Source organism: Lygodium microphyllum, chromosome 28 (assembly GCF_053477565.2).
Source record: "Lygodium microphyllum isolate KBCC chromosome 28, Lygodium_microphyllum_v1.1.10, whole genome shotgun sequence".
NCBI classification, from domain to species: domain Eukaryota; kingdom Viridiplantae; phylum Streptophyta; class Polypodiopsida; order Schizaeales; family Lygodiaceae; genus Lygodium; species Lygodium microphyllum.
The window spans coordinates 33,680,536-33,701,356 of NC_141162.1; positions in this window are offsets into that span (position 1 = coordinate 33,680,536).

Here is a 20,821-nt window from a genome sequence, read left to right on the forward strand (position 1 = left end):
GACTTTTCTTTGTTCTAACATTCTTGTTTCTTATGTCCATTTTTCTTGCAAATTCTACAAATAATTCTTGAAGAAGAATCTTTATTGTAAAGTACATAGATTATGGGGTTTGGTGTAGTCTCTTGGTTCTTCTCTTTGATTTTGCTCTCTTCCTCATACAAGGCAACTTCCATTCAGTTGAGTATTCTATTAGGCACATTTCTCAAGGTTGCTACCACTTTTTCATGATCTTTGTTAGATTTATCCACACTATCTAGTAGCACGACAATGGCTTCATCTTCTTCAATATCTATACCAATGGAAGATAGTTGTATTTTAAAGCTTTTGAATTTATTTATCAAGGTTAGGGAGTCATAATTATTTGCATTTAGCTTGAAAAATTCCATTAGAAAATTTATCTTTGAGTACTTTGCTTGGGAGCCAAAGGTTTTGTCCTATTCTTCCTAAGCTTCTTTTGCTTTTAAATCCTTGATATGTGATGAAAAACATAATCTAACAAGCCCCATGCTATGATCATGAGTGCTTTATTAAATTTTCTTTTCCAATTCGGATCATCAAGCTCCTCGAGTTCCTCATATATTTCCCAAAGGAATTTTTCCATTAGGTGCTACATGGTTTTCATTTTTCAAGTGTGAAAACCATTGCCATTGACTTTTTCCACTGCTTCAATTTTAGTCATTTTGAGGATGGAGAGATATTACTATAGTGACTCACATAGCAGTGCCTAACTTCGATTTACAAAAGAAAGGAAACTTTTGGAGATTACAAAGAGTTTAATCAATGAGTGAAAAATCCCACATTCAAATAAACCTTTTACATTTTTTTACAATATCAAATTTGGATGCTAGAAAATGAGAATGCCATTTTTTTTACAACATTTAGTTGATACAATGTAAATGTAGCTTCATTTTGAACCAGTTTGACTCAAATGTAAATAAGGCTTAAGTCCAAATTGGTTTTGAAGGAGAGTAGTGTGAACATAGGCTTGAAGTAACTACTTTGAAAAGAAGGCAAGTGCAAAAGGAGGCATGGGTAACCATTTGAAAAACACCATTAATTTTGTGAAGCCTTGAGGGCATTGAGACATCACCAAATCTTTAGAAAAACACCCTTAGGAAGTGGATCAATTTGATTGGAGCTTCAAATCAATAGAGTAACTACTCTCTTGTCTCTTGTTCTCCTATAACTCTGTGTTGCACACACAAGAAGGCCTTGAGCTTGTGGGACAAGCTACCATGCAACTTCTTTGGTAAGCAAGACATCAACTTGCCTAAAGAAGGCCCCTTAACCTACCCCTTAAGCAGAGGGTTCAAGCTTTCCCCTTGGTTGGAAGTAGCCACCAAGAAATGCCAATTGATTTGGGCTTGAAACAAGCCCTCAAATGATCAAAAGCCTTCTCCTTCTTTCACAGTAACCACCCTAAAAATAGATTTGAGTATGTTAGTGAGCACAATGAGGGAGATATACCTTTTCCTTGAATGGCAACCTCTTCATTTCAATTGGGTCCACACCTTTTGCATGACTTCATGCCAATATTTTTCCTTCTTTGATAGCAACACCTTCTTTATATTGAACTCCTTCAATCTTGCACAACTATGGATACCTTTCTACCTCACAACCTTAGGAAAGAGGCTCTGATACCATGTTACAAAACATGGTTGAGCAAGAAGACAATATTGAGCTATGGGGAAAAGAAGAAGAACAAGGATGAGACCATGATAGCATGGAGACTTGATCGATTTTAGTTGAACAAGTATATTGTTTTATAGATTTTTAGCTTGAACACACTTTTTCCTATTTGCTTATGGGATATAGTTCCTTACGTGTGCTTGTAACATAGCCTTTAGCACTATACATTTTAACAAATGTTATATTGGACTACACATGATAGTGTTCTGTTGGCCCATTCACTAATCTCATCATTCGCGAACACTAATTAACAGGTTCATTGTCTCTTAAAATTGCTCCTAATGTATGTCTGCCTTTCTTCTTCTCTATTAATAGACACAAGTAGACATTGAGCTTCAAAATAGCAAGCAAGCCCCTTGTTTTTGGACTTAGTTTGACCCCCTACTTGTCAAAACAAGCTACCTTTGTGCTTAAATAACCCCCTCACTTGATATATGGAATACATGACCTAAATATCTTGTTGAGAGCAATCCAAATCCAAACTAAATCGAGTCCAAATGATTTCAAATCAAGCTAATGCAACCTCCAAATTAAGCATCAGTGCCTTCTCAAGAAAAAAACACCTATTTGATTGAAATGGAGAGCTTGGTAGTGAGACTAGTACCTCTTTCTAATCTAGAAAATAGACATGAATGTTACAAATGAAGATTGAATTTTTGACCTTTTAATAATAAACCTTATTTCCTCATGCTCCTCACTCCAAGCATGAGCCCCCACAAATGCAGCTTTGATACTAGTTGAGAGGGAAGCAATTGTGGGATATGCGAAGTCAAAACTATAGAGTACAGAGACGAGAGAGAGAGAGAGAGAGAGAGAGAGAGAGAGAGAGAGAGAGAGAGAGAGAGAGAGAGAGAGAGAGAGAGAGAGAGAGAGAGAGAGAGAGAGAGAGAGAGAGAGAGAGAGAGAGAGAGAGAGAGAGAGAGAGAGAGAGAGAGAGAGAGAGAGAGAGAGAGAGAGAACACACAAGATAGTTTTTAGTGGCTACTTAGCTAACCTTATTCTTCATTATCTTCATTTATATATGACTATACAATGTGTACTATTACATGGGGTGCTCACATGGCCTTTGGCCATTGGCTTTTATCTTAACACATAGTCTACAACTATTTATACTATGGTTAACATTGTCTTATGCTAAAACTCAATTTGTAATCCTAGAACACATTTGCATGCTACCACCTACTCTCTACAGTGGCTCTCTCAAAAGAGTAAATTGGCCAATTTCAAAGCCATTTGGTGAAGGATGTTTTCTTGGGCACATTTTACTTCTCTGTCTACCCTAGTTACAACCTTCGTGAGGGTAACCTCACAACAAGTGTAATGAAGGCCAAGTCAAGCTAGTCATAGGTCTATTGTTTATCCATGAGCTATTGTGTAAAAATTTCCACCCTTTCCTTTTCTTGTTCTACATTGATTGCTTAGTTTGGCCACTTGGGTCTTGACTTTTTGTTCTTGCTACTAGACTACTTGAAGATTGCATAAGTGGCATCTTAGCTCTTTCAAATCCATGTTCTTTTCCTCCACTTCTTTGCCCATCTCTTATAATTTCTTGTTCCTCTCTTCTAGTTTTCTATCCTTCTCTGCCATCTCTTCACTTTTATCTTCTAGCACCTTGCATGTGCCTTCTAGTACCTTGTCCCTTTCTTCCACTTTCTTGTTTTTATTCTCAAGATCCTTTTATTCTTCAAGTCTTTGTCTTTCTCATTAACTTGGTTTTAGAGCTCACAATGTTATTGACTAGATTATATTAAAAAGTTTCCTTGGTTTTTTGTGGCTACATCTAGTTGCATCCAAGTTTTATGATTCACATTTATGGCATGTGCCTTCTACCTATGCAATCCTTTACATAAATGCCCTAGGAAAACCTACCCTTCCCTAGATTTTCCTATTCCACCTTTACCATAAATTGCTAACTATTGGTCATGTATGCTATCCTTGCTCAGTTGCATCCTTCTCTACCTAATGGTTATCTCCCAAGGTGGCCTCTCTATTGCTAATTCTCTTTTGAGTTCTTGGATGTCAACTTGTAGGGCTTGTAAGGCAACCACCAAATCCATTGAGCTAAGGAACTCTACTACATTCTCCTTGCCCTTACTCGATATTTCTACTTTTTTTCCAATTCTAACCCTAGCCTTCCCATGAAGTCCTCTTTCCTCCTTTGCATGTCCTCCAACAAAGCCTCTCACATGTCTTGGAGTAGGTTCTATTGGTCTCTCCTATGCCCCTCTTGTTCTTTCTATAGTTCTTGAGGGATTCTCTAATAGGTTGGTTGAGGTCTTCTTTGTTCTTCCTCTTCCTCCATGTTCTCAAGATTTTTATTAGCCTCTCCATTGCTCTTTCTCTTATCACCCTACTCATATCCATTGTGTTAAAGGTAGCCTAATGTGAGCTTTTCTTCTTTCTTCCTAAATCTCTTTGTTAGTTTGGTCCTTTGTCTTGCCTCCATTGATTTCATGGGATTGAACCTGATGCCAAGAGGCATATTCCACAGTGGATTCTGTGAGTTTATTTATTTTCCACAGTGGATTCCGTGAGGTTTTGCAGTGGATTCCATAAAACTATATTTATTTACCAGGGCTTGTACACAAGGTGGATTCCTTGTGTGAGAAGTTGACGGGGATGCCTGTCCTTTTTGGGTGTCATGTTAATTTAATGTGCACATGGGTGATTCCATAGCGGGTGATTCCACAAAATACACATTTAAATTAATGGACGTTTATGAGTTAAAGTGCGCACTTGTATTAAATTAAGGTTAGGATAGAGCTCCAACCTATTTATTTAAGACTGCTAGGTATTCACTTTTGTCGATTTAATTTTATTATTTTCTAACAATTGTGAATGCTTCAGTTGATGTGTAGAGCAGGCAACGGTGGCGTTGGGAAGCACTGGTGGGTGATTGCATGTATTCATATCACTTAGAAGAAATTATCATTTTTGACGGGCGTGCGCCTTATCATTATAGATTTGGTGCTAATATTTATTTAGGTGCGCTTATTTATTGAAGCACTTGATAAATATTTATTATTTTGTATGCGCATGGGTGCTCAGTTTAGATATTTCATTATTTGACGGCACAGTCTGACTTTTGGACTGTCCAACCGCTTTATTCTTATTTGGACAAAAGCATGCACAAAAGCCAAAAGCATGCTAATTGTAAAATTGGGCTATTTTTGAGCTTTGAGATGAATAAATTTATAAATACATGCCTTGTGGAGTGCTCACACAAGGCATGGGGGGAGATTGTACCCAATTGGTCTCTTTTCTTCATGTCGTGCAAATCCTTCTTCTTGCTTTTTGAGCTAAAGTAGAGTTCTTTTGTTCTTGGGGACCTTTCGACGCTCGCTACGTACGCATCCAGCATCCGATTTGTGCACCAGTGGTATCAGAGCGAAGCTGAGATCAAGGGCTTCCAATCGCTTACCATCTTGCGCGAAGGTGAAGCTCTTGGAACGATTGAGCTCTACAGTCAGTTCCGTCAATACTAGCGTATTCTTGGCAGTGAAGAACCCCTTACTGTGCTGTTGGATCATGAAGGACCACTCTCTGTCGACGGAGGACCACTCGGGAAGCTCCTTTGTAAACACATTTTTTTTCCCCTCTATCTCCTCAGACATAAGACAGAAATTGCCAAGCTTAATAATAATTACTAAGCTTAATAGTTTAAGCTTAAAGCTTTTAGCCCCAAAATTTAATCGTCGACGACAGCAGCACATCCTGACTGGCGACGACATCGACGTCAACATCCTCTTGTCCTGTCGCGTTGATTTCAGAGAAGTCAAGGTTTTTTTTTAAAGTTTAAGCTTTTTAAGCTTACTAAATCTTAAATCTTAAAGACTACTACCTTTAAATTTTTCTCCTAGCAGGCGTTCGCGTTGACCTCTTCTCCAAACCAATTCCGTATTTTCAACCTTCCTATAAGCCTCTATTCACACCCGTGTTGTGACAGAGATACTGTCCAGCAAATAGATTGCTATACATAGTCTAGACGGGCAAAGTATTCATTGAAGAAGGATTTCATCAATTTTTGAACCCGCAAAAAGGAGAAAGATCGCAAAAAGCCATATTTAAAAAAAAGAAGAAGCAAGCCTTGTAAACCCAACCTTGAGCTACACTCATCCCGCTAACAATATTTTGAGTGTGTGAGGTTGTTTGAAATTTTGCAGGATGTCCGATCAAACCATGGAAGATTTTATGACCAAAGGTGACTTACCGAAACCAATGGTGGAGCAAAAATTGGACCTAATTATGATGCAACTTCAAGAGGAACGAAGAGCACGTCAAACTTTGCAAGCTCAACTAGCTACTCTTCAACGATCTACTATCGATCAAGATGGACAGCAACCCAAAGATGTTATATGACATACGATCGATGCGACACTCGAAGCACAATCTATAAGGAAAGAAGCCAAGATAAGTAAAATAAATTTCAAATTCCATACTTTTAATGGGTTACGTGATGGAAATATTTTTCTTGCTTTTATTAGTCAGTTTGATGATTATTTCCATGAAGAAAAGTATGTCGAAAAAGACAAATTCAAGTGTGTCACTAACCATTTAGTGGATAGAGCATCGCTATGGTGGACTATTGTCCACAAAAGTATTTATTGTCCTACTACTTGGGAGGCTTTTCAAAAGAAATTTTAGCAAAATTTTCTTCCACCTCAATTCCACAAAAAAACAATAAAACAGTAGGATCTTCTGCAACAAAGAGATCGTGAGCCTATTTCACAATATACTGAGCATTTTTGGAATGCCTTATTACAACTTTGAATGCTCGAACATGTACCTGAGGCAATCCATAAGTGCAAATTTATGTCTAGTTTGCTTGGTCACTTTTATACAGAGGTGAACATGTTCAAGCCAACGACTCTTGAGGATGCAATTTCTTTGGCCCATGATGTTGAATACAAAATTCGAGGACATTTGAAGCGACCACAACAATTCCCAACTAAAGATAACTTCGGTAGAAAGCAATTCAATTATAATTTTCGAAGATTCAATCAAAATTTCTTTGTTCCTTCTTCTTTCCGTAAATCTTGGACACAACCCCCTGCTTTACCATCAAACACAAATCCAAATCCTAAGCCATCTTTCCATCCGAATCCCAACATACCTAAACTCAGATGGCTGAATCCTATTTAATATGGGTGAATGAAATTGAATCTAAGGAAAATCAGATGCATCCTAGGCACACACAATTTCTTTCACAATTTAAAGATTGTTTTGCACGCTGACTTACCACATGGCTTACCACCTACACGTCCTGAAGATCATAAAATAGACTTAATTCCTAGATCACAACCACCATGCAAAGCACCTTATAAACATAATCAAATTGAATAGAAAGAAATTCAAGCCCAAGTTGAAGAATTGTTAACCCAAGGACTTATTAGGCCTAGTAGTTCTCCTTTTGGTGCACTTGTCCTATTATTTAAAAAGAAAAATAACACCTATATGATGTGCATTGATTATCGTGCCCTAAATAAGATCACTATTAAGAATAGATATCCGATCCCTAGGGGGGTAGACAACCTCATGGATAAGCTACAAGGGGCCACAATATTTAACAAGATAGATATTAAATCTGGATACCATCAAGTACAATTGGTCACATCTGATATTTTCAAAAGAGCATTTAGAACTCAATTTGGACATTATGAATTCCTTGTTATGCTTTTTGATTTAACTAATGCACCTGCCGCATTCAGTCGTATGATGAACCGCATATTTTTGAAGCATCAGCATTGTGTCATTGTTTTCTTTTATGACATATTGGTTTTCAGTAAGAATGAGAATGAGCATTATGAACATTTATCATTGGTTTTCAAATTATTGAAAGAGAATCAATTATATGCTAACCCTAAAAAGAGTGAATTTTTCCAAACCCACATTGAATACTTAGGTCATATTGTTTCGACATATGATTTTTGATGTTGAGAAGTGCTTAAAAATAGTCAAAAATTTTGAATTTTAGGGGAAAAATAGACTTCGTCGAAGGCGGCGGTTGCAATCAGTACGATTTTACGTGGCAATACCCGAAAGTGCTTAAAAGACCAATTGGACAATAGTTGGTGGATTTTCATAATTTTTTGGCATGTCACACGAGACCCTAGGAAATGCCCAATAGTGGAGGAATTTAAGATGGATGCCCAAGATTTTTCAGACCGTAAATTGGGCACCGGACGATGAAATGGGGATGCCTGGGAGGCCAAGGCCAAATGGCAAGTGGGAAAGGACTTTAAAAGTCCAAAGGGCATGCCTCTTGGGGGCCCCCTTTGGGGGCCCCTAAAAAAAAAGAATTTGATTGGGGGGGGGGGGGGGGCACCATTTTTTTCGGCCGTGCAGAAAGAAGGCGCCATGATTTTATGAAAAGGAGGGGCTATGGGGGCTGCAAACAACCCCCCCAACTGACTGGATGCCTTGCCTACATTCAATCTTTGCTCCGTATCACTCCACACCACGCGTGGGATGGCTGCCTGGTTGTGGAGATCAGAATTCAATCTTTCTCTCTCCTCCCTCTCTCTCCCCTTAAGAGGCACTTCATGTAGTAAGAACCAAGAAAAGAACCGGGAGATGGATGCTTGTCCGGGAGGCACCGGATTGTTCCAAGAGGCCGAGGAGGCTGAAGGCTGAAGATCTATATTGAAATCCATGGCTGGTTGGTCGATATAAAGTCCCAATTAAATATTCAAGAAACCCAAAACATACAAAAAAGGCGGTATGCTCTATTTTATGAAAGAATTTTGCTTGTTTTTTATTGTTCATGGTCTAAATGGTGTGCACATGGGCTGAAATTTTATTTGAATGTTCCTTGCATTATGTTTGAGGGCTACACTATTATGTAGAACTCGTATTGATTTATAGCAATTATAAATTTTCAAAACCCGAAAAAAATCTAATTTTGATGGAAATTGATAGTTTCTTTGATTTTAAGTGGGGAAAAATGAGTGGACATGGGATAAAATAAGGAAAAATGCTGAGTTTCAATTCCAATGATCAATCATTAAAAAAACCAAAAATACCTATTTTCTATTAAAAATAAATAGATTAAATAGAGAAAAATAGAAAAAAATAGATTTCTTGCATTCAAAAAAATTGAAAAAATGAGATCTATGTATGTGAATGTTTGACGGGGATGAAGCATGAGGCTAAGCCTTAGTTTGGCCCTTGTCCTTTGGTGTTAAAGTGCGTATTTATTGCTTTTACATATAAAAAATGACATAAATGACCCTCTATACCTATGCACCGCCACAAAATTTAAACGATGAGGGGGAGGATGATGTTATACCATAATTTAAGCGTTAAAATAATGCAAAGTCTGATATTTTCTCTTTATGCATAACATTTAGGATGTAGTTTATTTGAAAATAATGGATCTAGCAGCACGAGGTTAGCCTTGGTGCTAGGTTCCTACAACACAGCATTGTATATTAGCGAAAATTCATTAAAAGGATTGTTTTTGCACGACACATAGACTGATTTTATACCATAATTTTTTGTGCATAAAATAAGGTATACACTATTGCATGAATCATACACATGGTATGTAATCCTGGCATGTATAGCACTTGGTTGAAATATAAATGACCCGCATTGGAGAGAGTAAGACACCCAAGCTGTAGGTCTAGATGGTGGGTCCAAGGGGACAAGTAAGTGAAGACTGGTACATTCCTAGAACGATATAATATTGGTACCAAGAGTGGAGTTTGTTTCGTATGTGTTATATGTGTTAATGACGCATCGAGGGACTGATCCCCAAGGTGTAGGAGGGTCGCAGAGTGGGGCCACGATAGTCAGCCCTGAGGGGTGCCTCCTATATTGTTCTACGTGGTGAATTACACCAAATTGTGTAGGGTCTCCCTCTGAGGAGTCTGAGAAGGTTAAGGGTTGGACTATAAACACAATAGAAACACAAAATGTATATACGATGGCAGGGCAATGTGTCCTATAGACGCTCCTGACCGCGAGGCCGTGGGGTTGTCTTGTGCATGTCAGAGGTTCGGCTAGTGCTATAGCCAGTGCCAGTCCATTTTAGGTCCCATCATGTTTCTTCTGACGATATTAAAGTTGATTCTAAAAAGATAGAAGCAATTTTGAATTGGCCGATACCTAAAAATGTGCACGAATTATGTTCTTTCTTAGGTCTTACCAATTTTTATAGAAAATTTGTGAGAAATTTTTCATTGCTCGCATTACCTTTGAAAAAATTATTAAAGAAAGGTATTGTATATCATTGGTCTGATAATCAACAAAAGTCTTTTAATTTACTGAAATATGCCTCAACACATGCCCCTGTATTGCAATTACCTGATTTTAATAGACCATTCTTTCTAGTAGTCATTGATGCTAGTGGATTTGGAATAGGAGCTGTCCTTATACAAGATTCACATCCCATAGCCTACTCTAGCTGCAAACTTAAACCATTTGAACTCAAGTATTCTACCTATGATAAGGAATTGCTAGTTGTAGTACAGGCTTTACATCAACACTATTTAATGGGATATGAAATCATGATCAAAACTGACCAACAAAGTATCAAACATCTCCTTAATCAACCACAAATTTCTGACCGTCATATTAAATGGGTTGCTTTCATTCAAAATTTTCATCCACTTATCCAATATCAACCCGAAAAAAAGAATGTTGTTGTTGATGCCTTAAGTAGAAGACCAAGTATCCATAATATCTCAGTTATATCTTTTGATTCCCTTATCCCTATGAGAGATACCTATGACCAAGATCCCAGTTTTCAAGCTCATTAGAATAAATTAGTTGCTAATAACTGGATTCCAATAGATTCATTATCTTACTCCGATGGATTTATGTTTTATGAGAAAAAGTTGTGTGTAACTGTTCCATTTCGATCATTTGTGCTGCATGAAATTCATTGTCCCCCATATCAAGGCCATAGAGATATTATTTCTACTTTACATACATTGGTTGAAGATTTTTACTGGCCATAGATGGAATCTGATGTTTCTAACTTTGTATCTGAGTGTTTAATTTTTCAAAGAGTCAAGCGACACCATGGTAAGCAATATGGTTTGTTAATGCCTTTACCAATTCCTGAACGACCATGGGAACATACTTCAATGGATTTTATAACTGGTTTGCCTAACACCCAAGCTAATCATGATATTATTTGGACTATTGTAGATTGATTTAGCAAACAAGCATATTTCATTCCATGCAAGAAAACATTAACTGCATCTCAAGCTACTCAATTGTTTTTGAAAACTATTTTCACTAACCATGGTTTGCCAAAAGTTATTATTTCTGACCGTGATTCTAGATTCTACAATAATTTTTGGACTAATTTGTTTGCTAATTTAGGTACAAAGATTGATTTTTCATATGCATTTCATCGTGAAACAAATGGGCAAACAGAAGCTACTAATAGTAAAATTTTAGATCTTTTGAGTGCTTACACAATTTCAAAACCACAAACATGGAATACCCACTTGCATTTACTTCAGTTTGCATACAATAACACACCATATACAACTACACAGAAAGCACATTTTGAAATCATTTATGGATATAGATTGCCTACACTTGTTATCTCATTGTCAAACAAAGTCCAAGCTACTGATGATATTGCCAATATGCATGCTACTATTTTTGTTGAAGTCAAAGATATGATTATGAAAGCCCAGGAATCATACACAAAACAAGCTAATAAGAAAAGAAAAGCTATGAGTTTCAAAGTTTCTCTTGAGTCGTGGTTTCAAGGGATGCAGTGATGATTATGTTTGGTTACGCATTGAAAAGAGAAGATTACAAAGTGTTGAGAAACACCCTCTTGTTAAGTTAGCCCCTAGATTTTATGGACATTTCAAGATCATTCACAAAATCAATGACAATGCATTTAAATTAGAACTACCCCAACACTAGAAAATCCACAATACTTTTCATATTAGTTTGTTACGACCTTTTAGAGGCCAATTAATTGTTCACACTATTTATGAAAATCCTCCTTTGTTAGAAGAAGAAACTAAAATCCTTGAACCTGAAACTATTCTAGACACTGACTTTATGACCACTAGAACTGGCTGTAGATACTCTAGATATTTGGTTAAGTTTAAAACTTCATTGCTCACTCAACATTGAGCTAATAGCAATTGAGAACAATTGCTATCCCACCTCGGGGGTATGATGCCAGGAGGCATATTCCACGGTGGATTCTGTGAGACCACGGTGGATTTTGTGAGTTTATTTATTTTCCACGGTGGATTCCGTGAGGTTTTGCGGTGGATTCTGTAAAACTATATTTATTTACCAGGGCTTGTACACAAGGTGGATTCCTTGTGTGAGAAGTTGATGGGGACGTCTGTCCTTTTTGGGCGTCATGTTAATTTAATGTGCACGTGGGTGATTCCATAGCAGGTGATTCCACAAAATACATATTTAAATTAATGGACATTTATGAGTTAGAGTACGCACTCATATTAAATTAAGGTTAGGACAGAGTTCTTATCTATTTATTTATTTTGTAGCTGAAGATTGCTAGGTATTCACTTTTGTCGATCTAATTTTATTATTTTCTAACAATTGTGAATGCTTCAGTTGATGTATAAAGCAGGCAATTGTGGCGTTGGGAAGCACTGGGCGATTGTGTGTATTCAAATTATTTAGAAGAAATTATCATTTTTGATGGGTGCGCACCTTATCATTATAGGCGTGGCACTAATATTTATTTAGGTGTACTTATTTACTGAAGCACTCGATAAATATTTATTATTTTGTATGTGCATGGGCGCTCGGTTTAGATATTTCATTATTGGGCATTGTATTTAGACACAATCTGACTTTTGGACCGGCCAACCGCTTTATTCTTATTTGGACAAAAGCATGCACAAAAGCCAAAAGCCAACTAATTGTAAAATTGGGCTATTTTTAATCTTTGAGATGAATGAATTTATAAATACATGCCTTGTGGAGCGCTAACACAAGGCATGGGGGGAGATTGTACCCAATTGGTCTCTTTTCTTCATGTCGTGCAAAACCTTCTTCTTGCTTTTTGAGCTAAAGTAGAGCTCTTTTGTTCTTGGGTACCTTTTGGCGCTTCATCCAACATCCGATTTGTGCACTAGAACCATAACTTTTGCACTAGCTAGGGCATTGATAGTAGCCAGTATTAGTTTAATGAAGGCATATACTATTATTATTGCTTTGGCATATGCATTCAATAGTTTTCTTGCTTGGACATCTTAAGATGCTTTGGGCTTTAATAAGAAACTCAATTACTGACTCAAGTCATAAGTCATGTAGATTTTGTTTAGTGATGGCCTTGGCCATGAGATCTTCCATAGGTTTTGGGGGATCCTACTACCAGAGGCATTGGGGTGGATGTAAGTGAACATTGTGTGAAAGATCTGAGCTGTGACTCTGGGTTTTCATTCATGATGACAATGAAGATCTATCTATCATTATTCATATCCTTGGGATCTTGCCAAGTGGTTGTCATGGTCGTTTCCTTATTGGATTTGACAAATTTATCATTTTGCCTCTTCAATCCCAAGGCTTGCTCAACCAATGCAAGGGTAAGCCTCCATGAGTCTTCATTCCCCTTTGTCGGTGATTCACAATATATATATGTTCTAGTTTCTAGCTTGTATTTTTGGATGAAAGTTGTGTAGCCTCATAGTTGTGCCTTGAAGATCATGGCTTTGACATAGGGTGCAAGTCCACATTCATCGATCCATTGTTGGGCCTTTGAACTACTTGCTATTTCCTTATCTGACCTATCATGTGTGGTACTATAGATCCTCTACATTGTAGAGTGTGGGTTGCAAATTGAAGGCACACTATTGTTCTAGGGTAAAAACAACATTGTCTTGGTTATTGGTTCCCTTGCCTTTGAGCTTAGAGTTGATAATGGCTTTACCATCTTCACAATAAAAAGGCAATGTTAAGTGAAGATTTTTATCTAGTTGGTGACATTTAATACAAATAGTGAGTAACAACTAGCACTCAAGACAATTAGCAAAGTTGAGTGTAGCTAGTCTTAAATGCTTCCATGCAATGTTTCTAGTACCTTGTGCTTTCGTTCTTCTCAATATTCTACATTATTTTCTTAGTTTTCATATTTTTGATTTTTAATGATTTTCATTTTTCCTCCCTCCCTCCACCTTTCATGAAAATGATGGATAGCTTTCTAACTAGAGTTTAAAGATTTGAGATCTTCAAGTTTGTGTATTAAAAGAAGTAAGATTTTATTACATATGTAAAAAGGGTAGATCTACTTATTTATGGACAAGTTGGTGGCATGGCATCTTTGGGGAGCCATGACTCATAGAAGTTCAGGATGTATTAGAGCTTGATAATAGAGATATGTAATTATGTTGGTCAATAGAGATGGATCATGTAGTCGGCTTGTGACATGTAATTCTTCTTCTAGAAGGATCTTGTCTAAGAGGGATGTTGCATGAGTTCTAGGGCATATGCAAAGTTGTGAGTTACTAGGATTACCCTAAGTCAAACACCACCATAGTGGGTGGGGTCATACTATAAGGTTTTGGTAACACATTGTTGCTTTGCTTTGTTCATATACCAATTGCTATTTTAGGCAATATTGAGGTGATGATCATATAAGATTTTTAGGAACAAATGTTGAGAAGTGTACTTTTGCTAGAGCTCAACCTTTTTGGTAGGATCATAGGTTTCTATAATCAACACCCAATTGGGAATGAGTCACTTTGCATTGGCGCTCCTTTAGGAAAGTGTTTTCAGTATCTCTTGATAGATAGCTATGCTCTTGTATTCGTACTCCTTCCATGTTGCCTTCCAATGGAAGACAAGTGATACCATTTGATCTTCCCATGATTCCTTAAATAATCAACTTGTAAGCCCTACCAAGAATTTTGAAGGTGGAATCTAATTGCAAAAGTAGTTGATAATGGTTAGGTTGGTATTCTCAAATAGGGGTATTGCCATTTTATAAATAAAACATCAAGTGGCATTTGGCTTCAATTGAACTATGGAAGTTGCTATGCTAGTTAGGGGTGCTTTAGCATTTGAAGCTTCATCCTTTGAGGCACAATCATTGTGGAGAACTAAGGTTGTGCATCATAAGTCAAGGTCATGGGTTTCAATCCCTTGTTAACATGATTTAGAGATGGCTATATAGTGTGTAAATTTGGTATTTGGGTTGCACCTTGGTTGGGTTTTTGGGGGTGTGGATCATTGAGAGGTTGCATGAGACGGGCTCTACCTTCTTGGGTAGGGGTTTGATTGATCTAGGTCTATACACCTAGATGACTTTCTTGGGTTGGGTTTTCTTTGCCTAAGGGCCTAGGCTATTTGGTTGAAGCAGTGCATTTATGTTATGTCTTGTATGATGTATTACCCGACACTAGCTCAAGGGTTTGGGTGGCTTGAGAGACATGTTTGGATATATTTTTCTAATGATTTCCTTTGTTGTATCCTTGTGCCATGAATAATGCCTTATGCATCCAACTTGAGATGCCATGTTTACTTATATGATTGTTTTAGGCTTGCATGCATAGCATAGGTGAGTTATTAGGTCCTAAATTTTTTTAAAAGCTTACATTGAGTTATGATTATTGTCCTCCCTATTTAATTATAGAGGTAATGCTTGATAGTCATCCAAGGTCTATCCTAGCTATCTATCATTGTTTATACTCCACAATAATAATTGGACTTTAGTTTGGATTGGGTAACCCTAGGTCTACCTCATAGTGATGTGCTTGGCCTTGACCCACAAGGATTGACATGAAGGTTCCTAAAGACCTAATAGTCTCTAACAACATTCTAGTGCTTAATCAAGATGATGACATTGTAGTCCATTGAGACTAAGAGTAGGTCAATCACTGCACTTGGTTCATAGTGAGTGAGAGATGAGGGGGAGAACTCTATCTGTTTGTTAATAAATCTCAACTCTATTTCCCTAAAATGATGCATGATCAGGATCTAAGGTTGAATACTAGGAAAAGTCAGCATCCAGCTCTTGTCCTAAAATTTCCATATGAGGAAAGCACTTGACTTATTAGGCCCACTAGCCATCAATCATTTTCCATCAAGGAAAGATGATCATCCACTTTCCATTCAAGCATGGTTTTCTTAAGTTTTTTAAACATAACATGATAACACATTGTTTGTCATTTAAAAGCAACTTTCTTAATTATCCCTTATTATCGGATTTGTTTTATGCCTTCTTTGAGCATAATAGAAAGTAGCAAAGGTAGTCTTTTTAAAATATTTTTATTATTCAATAATAATTTTTACATTGGAATCCTACTCATAGAGCTAGATACAAAATGTGATTTCTTCTTTTTAGAGAAATAACTAGCCCATAATTTGTAGGCTCTTGATGCTCTCACTAAATTGTACTCATATAGATTTCCTTTTCATAATAGGACAAGCTATGCAATTACCCTTTCTTGACCAAAGCCCCCTAGTTACATGCTACCATAGGAGGAAACCTTCCATATGGGACTTTCTTGCCTAGAGGGTGCTCATAGGTAGAACAAAACCAGCTCAAATTAAGCCCCATCAACAACTGCACTTAGGAGAGTGCAAACTTCTCAATCCTACCTATCATCTAGATATAAGTAAAAGTTTTTATAGATTTTTGGATGAATTTTACAAATAAATTATAAATCTAAGACAATAATCAACCAATCCTTCTCAAATAATATTTTAATGTTTTGATAAGAAAGAAAATTTATACTTGTTGTATGATCTCACTAATCTAATTTTAGCAATCACATTAAGCTAAGCAGTTTTTTCACAATTCAATTCTTTGATAAAGTTACAACACACCACTAGCTAGAAATACATGCTTTTACCATTGTACGCACTTTGTCATGTGTGAATAATTCTTAGTTTTTGTTGGTACCCACATGCCATATATGAGTTTAATTATGAAAATTAGGTAGATTTCTATTGACAGTCCATGATCCTATTGAAGTGGTCTTAGTCATAGTGTGGAGTTACGACAAATATAAAGTTACAATTTATTGACCAAAAGGTTTATAAAATTGAGAATAACGATATGGCTTTGTGTATGTACGAACCTTAAAATAAGGGTTTGATTGAGACCAATTATGGAAGCTATTTGAATTTTTAAAAATAATTTCTGAATGCTATCCCTATGGGTTATCTTTTTTGTCACAACCCATAAGTAAAGATCCATTATGAATCAATGAAAAATAGTTTAATATTTAATATATTCATTGATTCTTATGTTTTGTGGATGTAGTAACTTGAGATGTGCACATTCTATGTCTTTTTCCTAATTGAATGATAATTGAATTAACAAAAGAAATAATTTTAAAAGAGATTCTAGAACTACTTTTTAGAGATGCAAGACCCTTATTTATGTGTATTATCTAATTTTTTTAAGTGTATTTGTTTTTCTTTCCTAACAAAAAAAGAGTTAGCTACATAATGATGAAAAATACATGGTTATGGGTATTTTATGTATTGGTATCGTTTGTTGTATTCATCGCTGCATTAAGGGTTGTTGAAGATGGGCGTGCCATGTGGGAAGGCCTTGCTTCACATGATGGGCTAGTTATGTCCGAGGATTCGGCTTCATTGATGATCCCGCCATGTGAAGCTTTTTACATGGGGGCATTGTGGTTGGGGAAAAGATAAGGCTAGATAAGAAAATAAAATGTTAGAGGAACTCACAGTCAATTGCATTGGGATGCAAGTCATGATCATTCACATTGGGATGCACATCATGATCGTTGAACCTTTGGGATGCATTAGCTCAAAAGAGTTATGCCCTTGCCATCTCATTGTCATGTGGTAGCAAGGGGAGAGGAGATTTTTTAGGGGGTGATTGATGTGTCATTTGGTTAGAATTTCCCAAATTTTATGTTAATCAATAAATTGACATGTGTAGTAAAATATCTTGATATTTTTAGAGGGATGGGATGTGTTGGAAAAATGAAGATTAGTGAATTCCTAAATCCATGAAAGAGAGAAGAGTCATTAGATTTTTCATTTTTTTATTTTCACAAATTGGAGAAGGAGTTGACATGTTAGTTAAAGAGGGAGGGAAAGTACAAAAAATATCCAAGATATTTTTGGATAATTTTGTAATGAAGGAGGCTAAGAGGAGAGATAGAATGAGCAAAAGAGAGAGAAAGAAAGGAAGAAGAGGAGAGGGAAAGACTAAGAGGAGAGAGAAAAAGATAAGAAAATGAGAGAGAATGCCAAGAAGAGGAGAGAGAAGGGAGGAAGCCATGAAAGCTAAAGGGGAAGAAGATGAAGGGGTAATTGTATTAACTGGTCCTACAAAAAATGAAACCCCATACATCTTATATACCTAGTCATGTAGCTAGTATTTCCCCTATTTTCCTCATGTACTTATATTTCCCTTTCTTTACATTCCATCCCCACCTAAAAAGTTTTGTCCCTAAAAACCAAAATCAAGACTTATTACAAGGTCGAAAGTTTGGGATTGGCAAAGTACTACTCTATTATCTTCTCGGGATCAAATGGATAACTTGCATGATCAGCACTAGGAGCATAAGGGTCATCCATATAAGCGTGGGTATCCACACTACCATTAGGGTAAAAATGATAATTGTAATCCAATACATCTACTATATCATAGAAGTGATCCATGGTGTCATCCTCAAGCATAGATTGTGGCACAAGATCCTCAAAGATTTGCATGATAGCATTCGGTAGCTTTTTCATAAACTCATTAAGAACCATTGTGCTATGTAGGGTTGGAGTAGATGAGGCTATAATCACCACTGTAGTGACTGCATCTACCCCTAGGTGTTGCATATCCATGATCCCTATATTCTGTAAGTTGCTCTCATCATGGCATTGTCTATGAGAAGCATCATGTTGCTCATAGGGATGCTCATGCTGCTCATAGTAATGATTAAGTGGCTGATGATATTGATCACTCCATTGCTGATAGTGATGTTGCTTCCCAACTATATACTCACATACAATTGCATGATGCTACCCATGTACATAAGGTTGTCTAGATGGCCGTCCATGATCATGAACATAATGAAGCTCATAAGAATGTGTATAGTTATCAGATGCATGCTACTGCTCATAATATGTACAATCCTCATATGCATGCTAGCCACCATAAATAAGCACATGCTATTTCCTTTGCTCATTGGACCCATGCCACTGGTCATGGTACTCATAATTTCCATGATAATGTCCATGCTGTTGCTCATAATCACATTGGGCCATCCTTTTAAGTGCAACCATTTGAGCAACATGATTTGTAAGGGTTGCAAGTTTGTCATTGGTTGCCTTGGCTAGGGTAGTGTTGGCCGAGATGGTTGAGATCAGTTGATCCATCTTTGATATTACTTTATTGTATCTCTCAATTAGTTCATTATATCTCTCAACCTCGATAGCTTCTTGTTACTATAGAGTGGCATTTAATGGACTCATTTTTAGATGCTAGGAGTGAGGAAAGGAGCTAGAACTATGAACCATGTCTAAGTTTATCTAGCCCTTGCTCACTATTACTCTAGTCTTGGCCGTTGCATTCAACCACAAAAACATCAAACAGTCCCTTTTTTGTTATTAATCAAGTTGCATTCCATGCTTTATATAACATCACAAAAGTTTGAGCTTTTAGCTAATGTTGGCTCCATGGCATTCTCTTGGATGGTTTTACTACTTACTGCCTCTCTTCTTTACAATTGGTCTTTGCAGCTAGCTGGTAATCAAGCTGAATTGCTACTATACCCAAGTTACGTTGTTGAATTGCTTCTCAATAATTCTTTTCCCAAAAATGGCCATGACAAAGCACAAGAACTCTACAAAAGTCCTAAACTACTTACTCACCGCTCACTAGGCTGAACTAATGCTAATTGATGCTAATCAAGTTGATGTTGTTGCTAATACTTCTTACTCACTACTCACCAATTGGATTCTCAGGAGTGGAGCATGTTCCCATTTGAGTGATGAGGCTAAAAATCCCATCTCTAGATTACGAAAACTCTTCTCAGCAAAGGGTGATCTCCGTAGTACTAAATGGCCTGGTGTAGAGCACTTCCTTTATATTTGAGCTCCTTAACTAGCCTACACACTCTAGATTTGTTAGCCCATAGAGTGGGTGGTACATTGCCAACTCAACTTGGCAAGCTTATCATTTTGAAGCTTTTGAGTTTGTAGTCTAATCAGTTCACAGGAAGCATCCTAGTAGAGTTGGGCCATAAAAATCTCATGCAATGATCATTAGACAATAACAAGAATTAGTCCCATTCCACATGAACTAGGTAAATAGTTGTGCGGTTCAAATCTTTGTAGCAATTCTTTGGCTCTCTCCTTTATAGGAATGCATTCAAGATATTACTGTTTCCAACATTGGGCTTCTTGATAATGGCTATAGTAAGGATTTTGTTTGCATATACTTATGCCTTGCTTAGCCTTAGTTGATGCTAACCCAAAGCAAATAGGCTCAAGAAAGTCCCTTGTACTACACCCATAGAAGATGGAGGTATGCTAGGGGATCAATGTACTTTTGGGATGGCCTCACTTTGAGTCATGTCTATAATGAGCTAGCAAGAATAATTCTCATCACTTAAGAAGTTAAAATAATTTCCATCTAGTCTCCATAGCATAGACCAAACACTTGCAAATGTATCAAGAGCGACTCTCCAACTAATAATGTCTAGGTTCCATGGAGTATTTACACCAAAGAAATGGAAGAGACACAACACTGAATGCTCAAAATTAGAACTACACATATTAAAGTTTGGGAGCAAAAATTTCATTGCCCTATAATGAATGCTAGCATTAATGCAACCTTGCACAACAACAATTTGGATTCACACCATTCACCAAGATTCTTCCTCATATTATTTTTGTAAACTAGGATAGTTAAGCACTTGGCATCTTCCATGTGATTTATGTGAATGTCTACTCTTCCAATTGACCCAACACCTTTTAGTCTCTTTAAGTAGCCTCCTGATGCAACATCAATATCAATTACTAGGACCTCACCATCATCAATCCATGTGATTTATGTGAATGTCTACTCTTCCAATGGACCCAACACCTTTTAGTCTCTTTAAGTAGCCTCCTAATGCAACATCAATATCAATTATTAGGACCTCACCATCATCAATCCACCCTTGATCTTGATGTAAACCTCAAGTTCACAACCCTA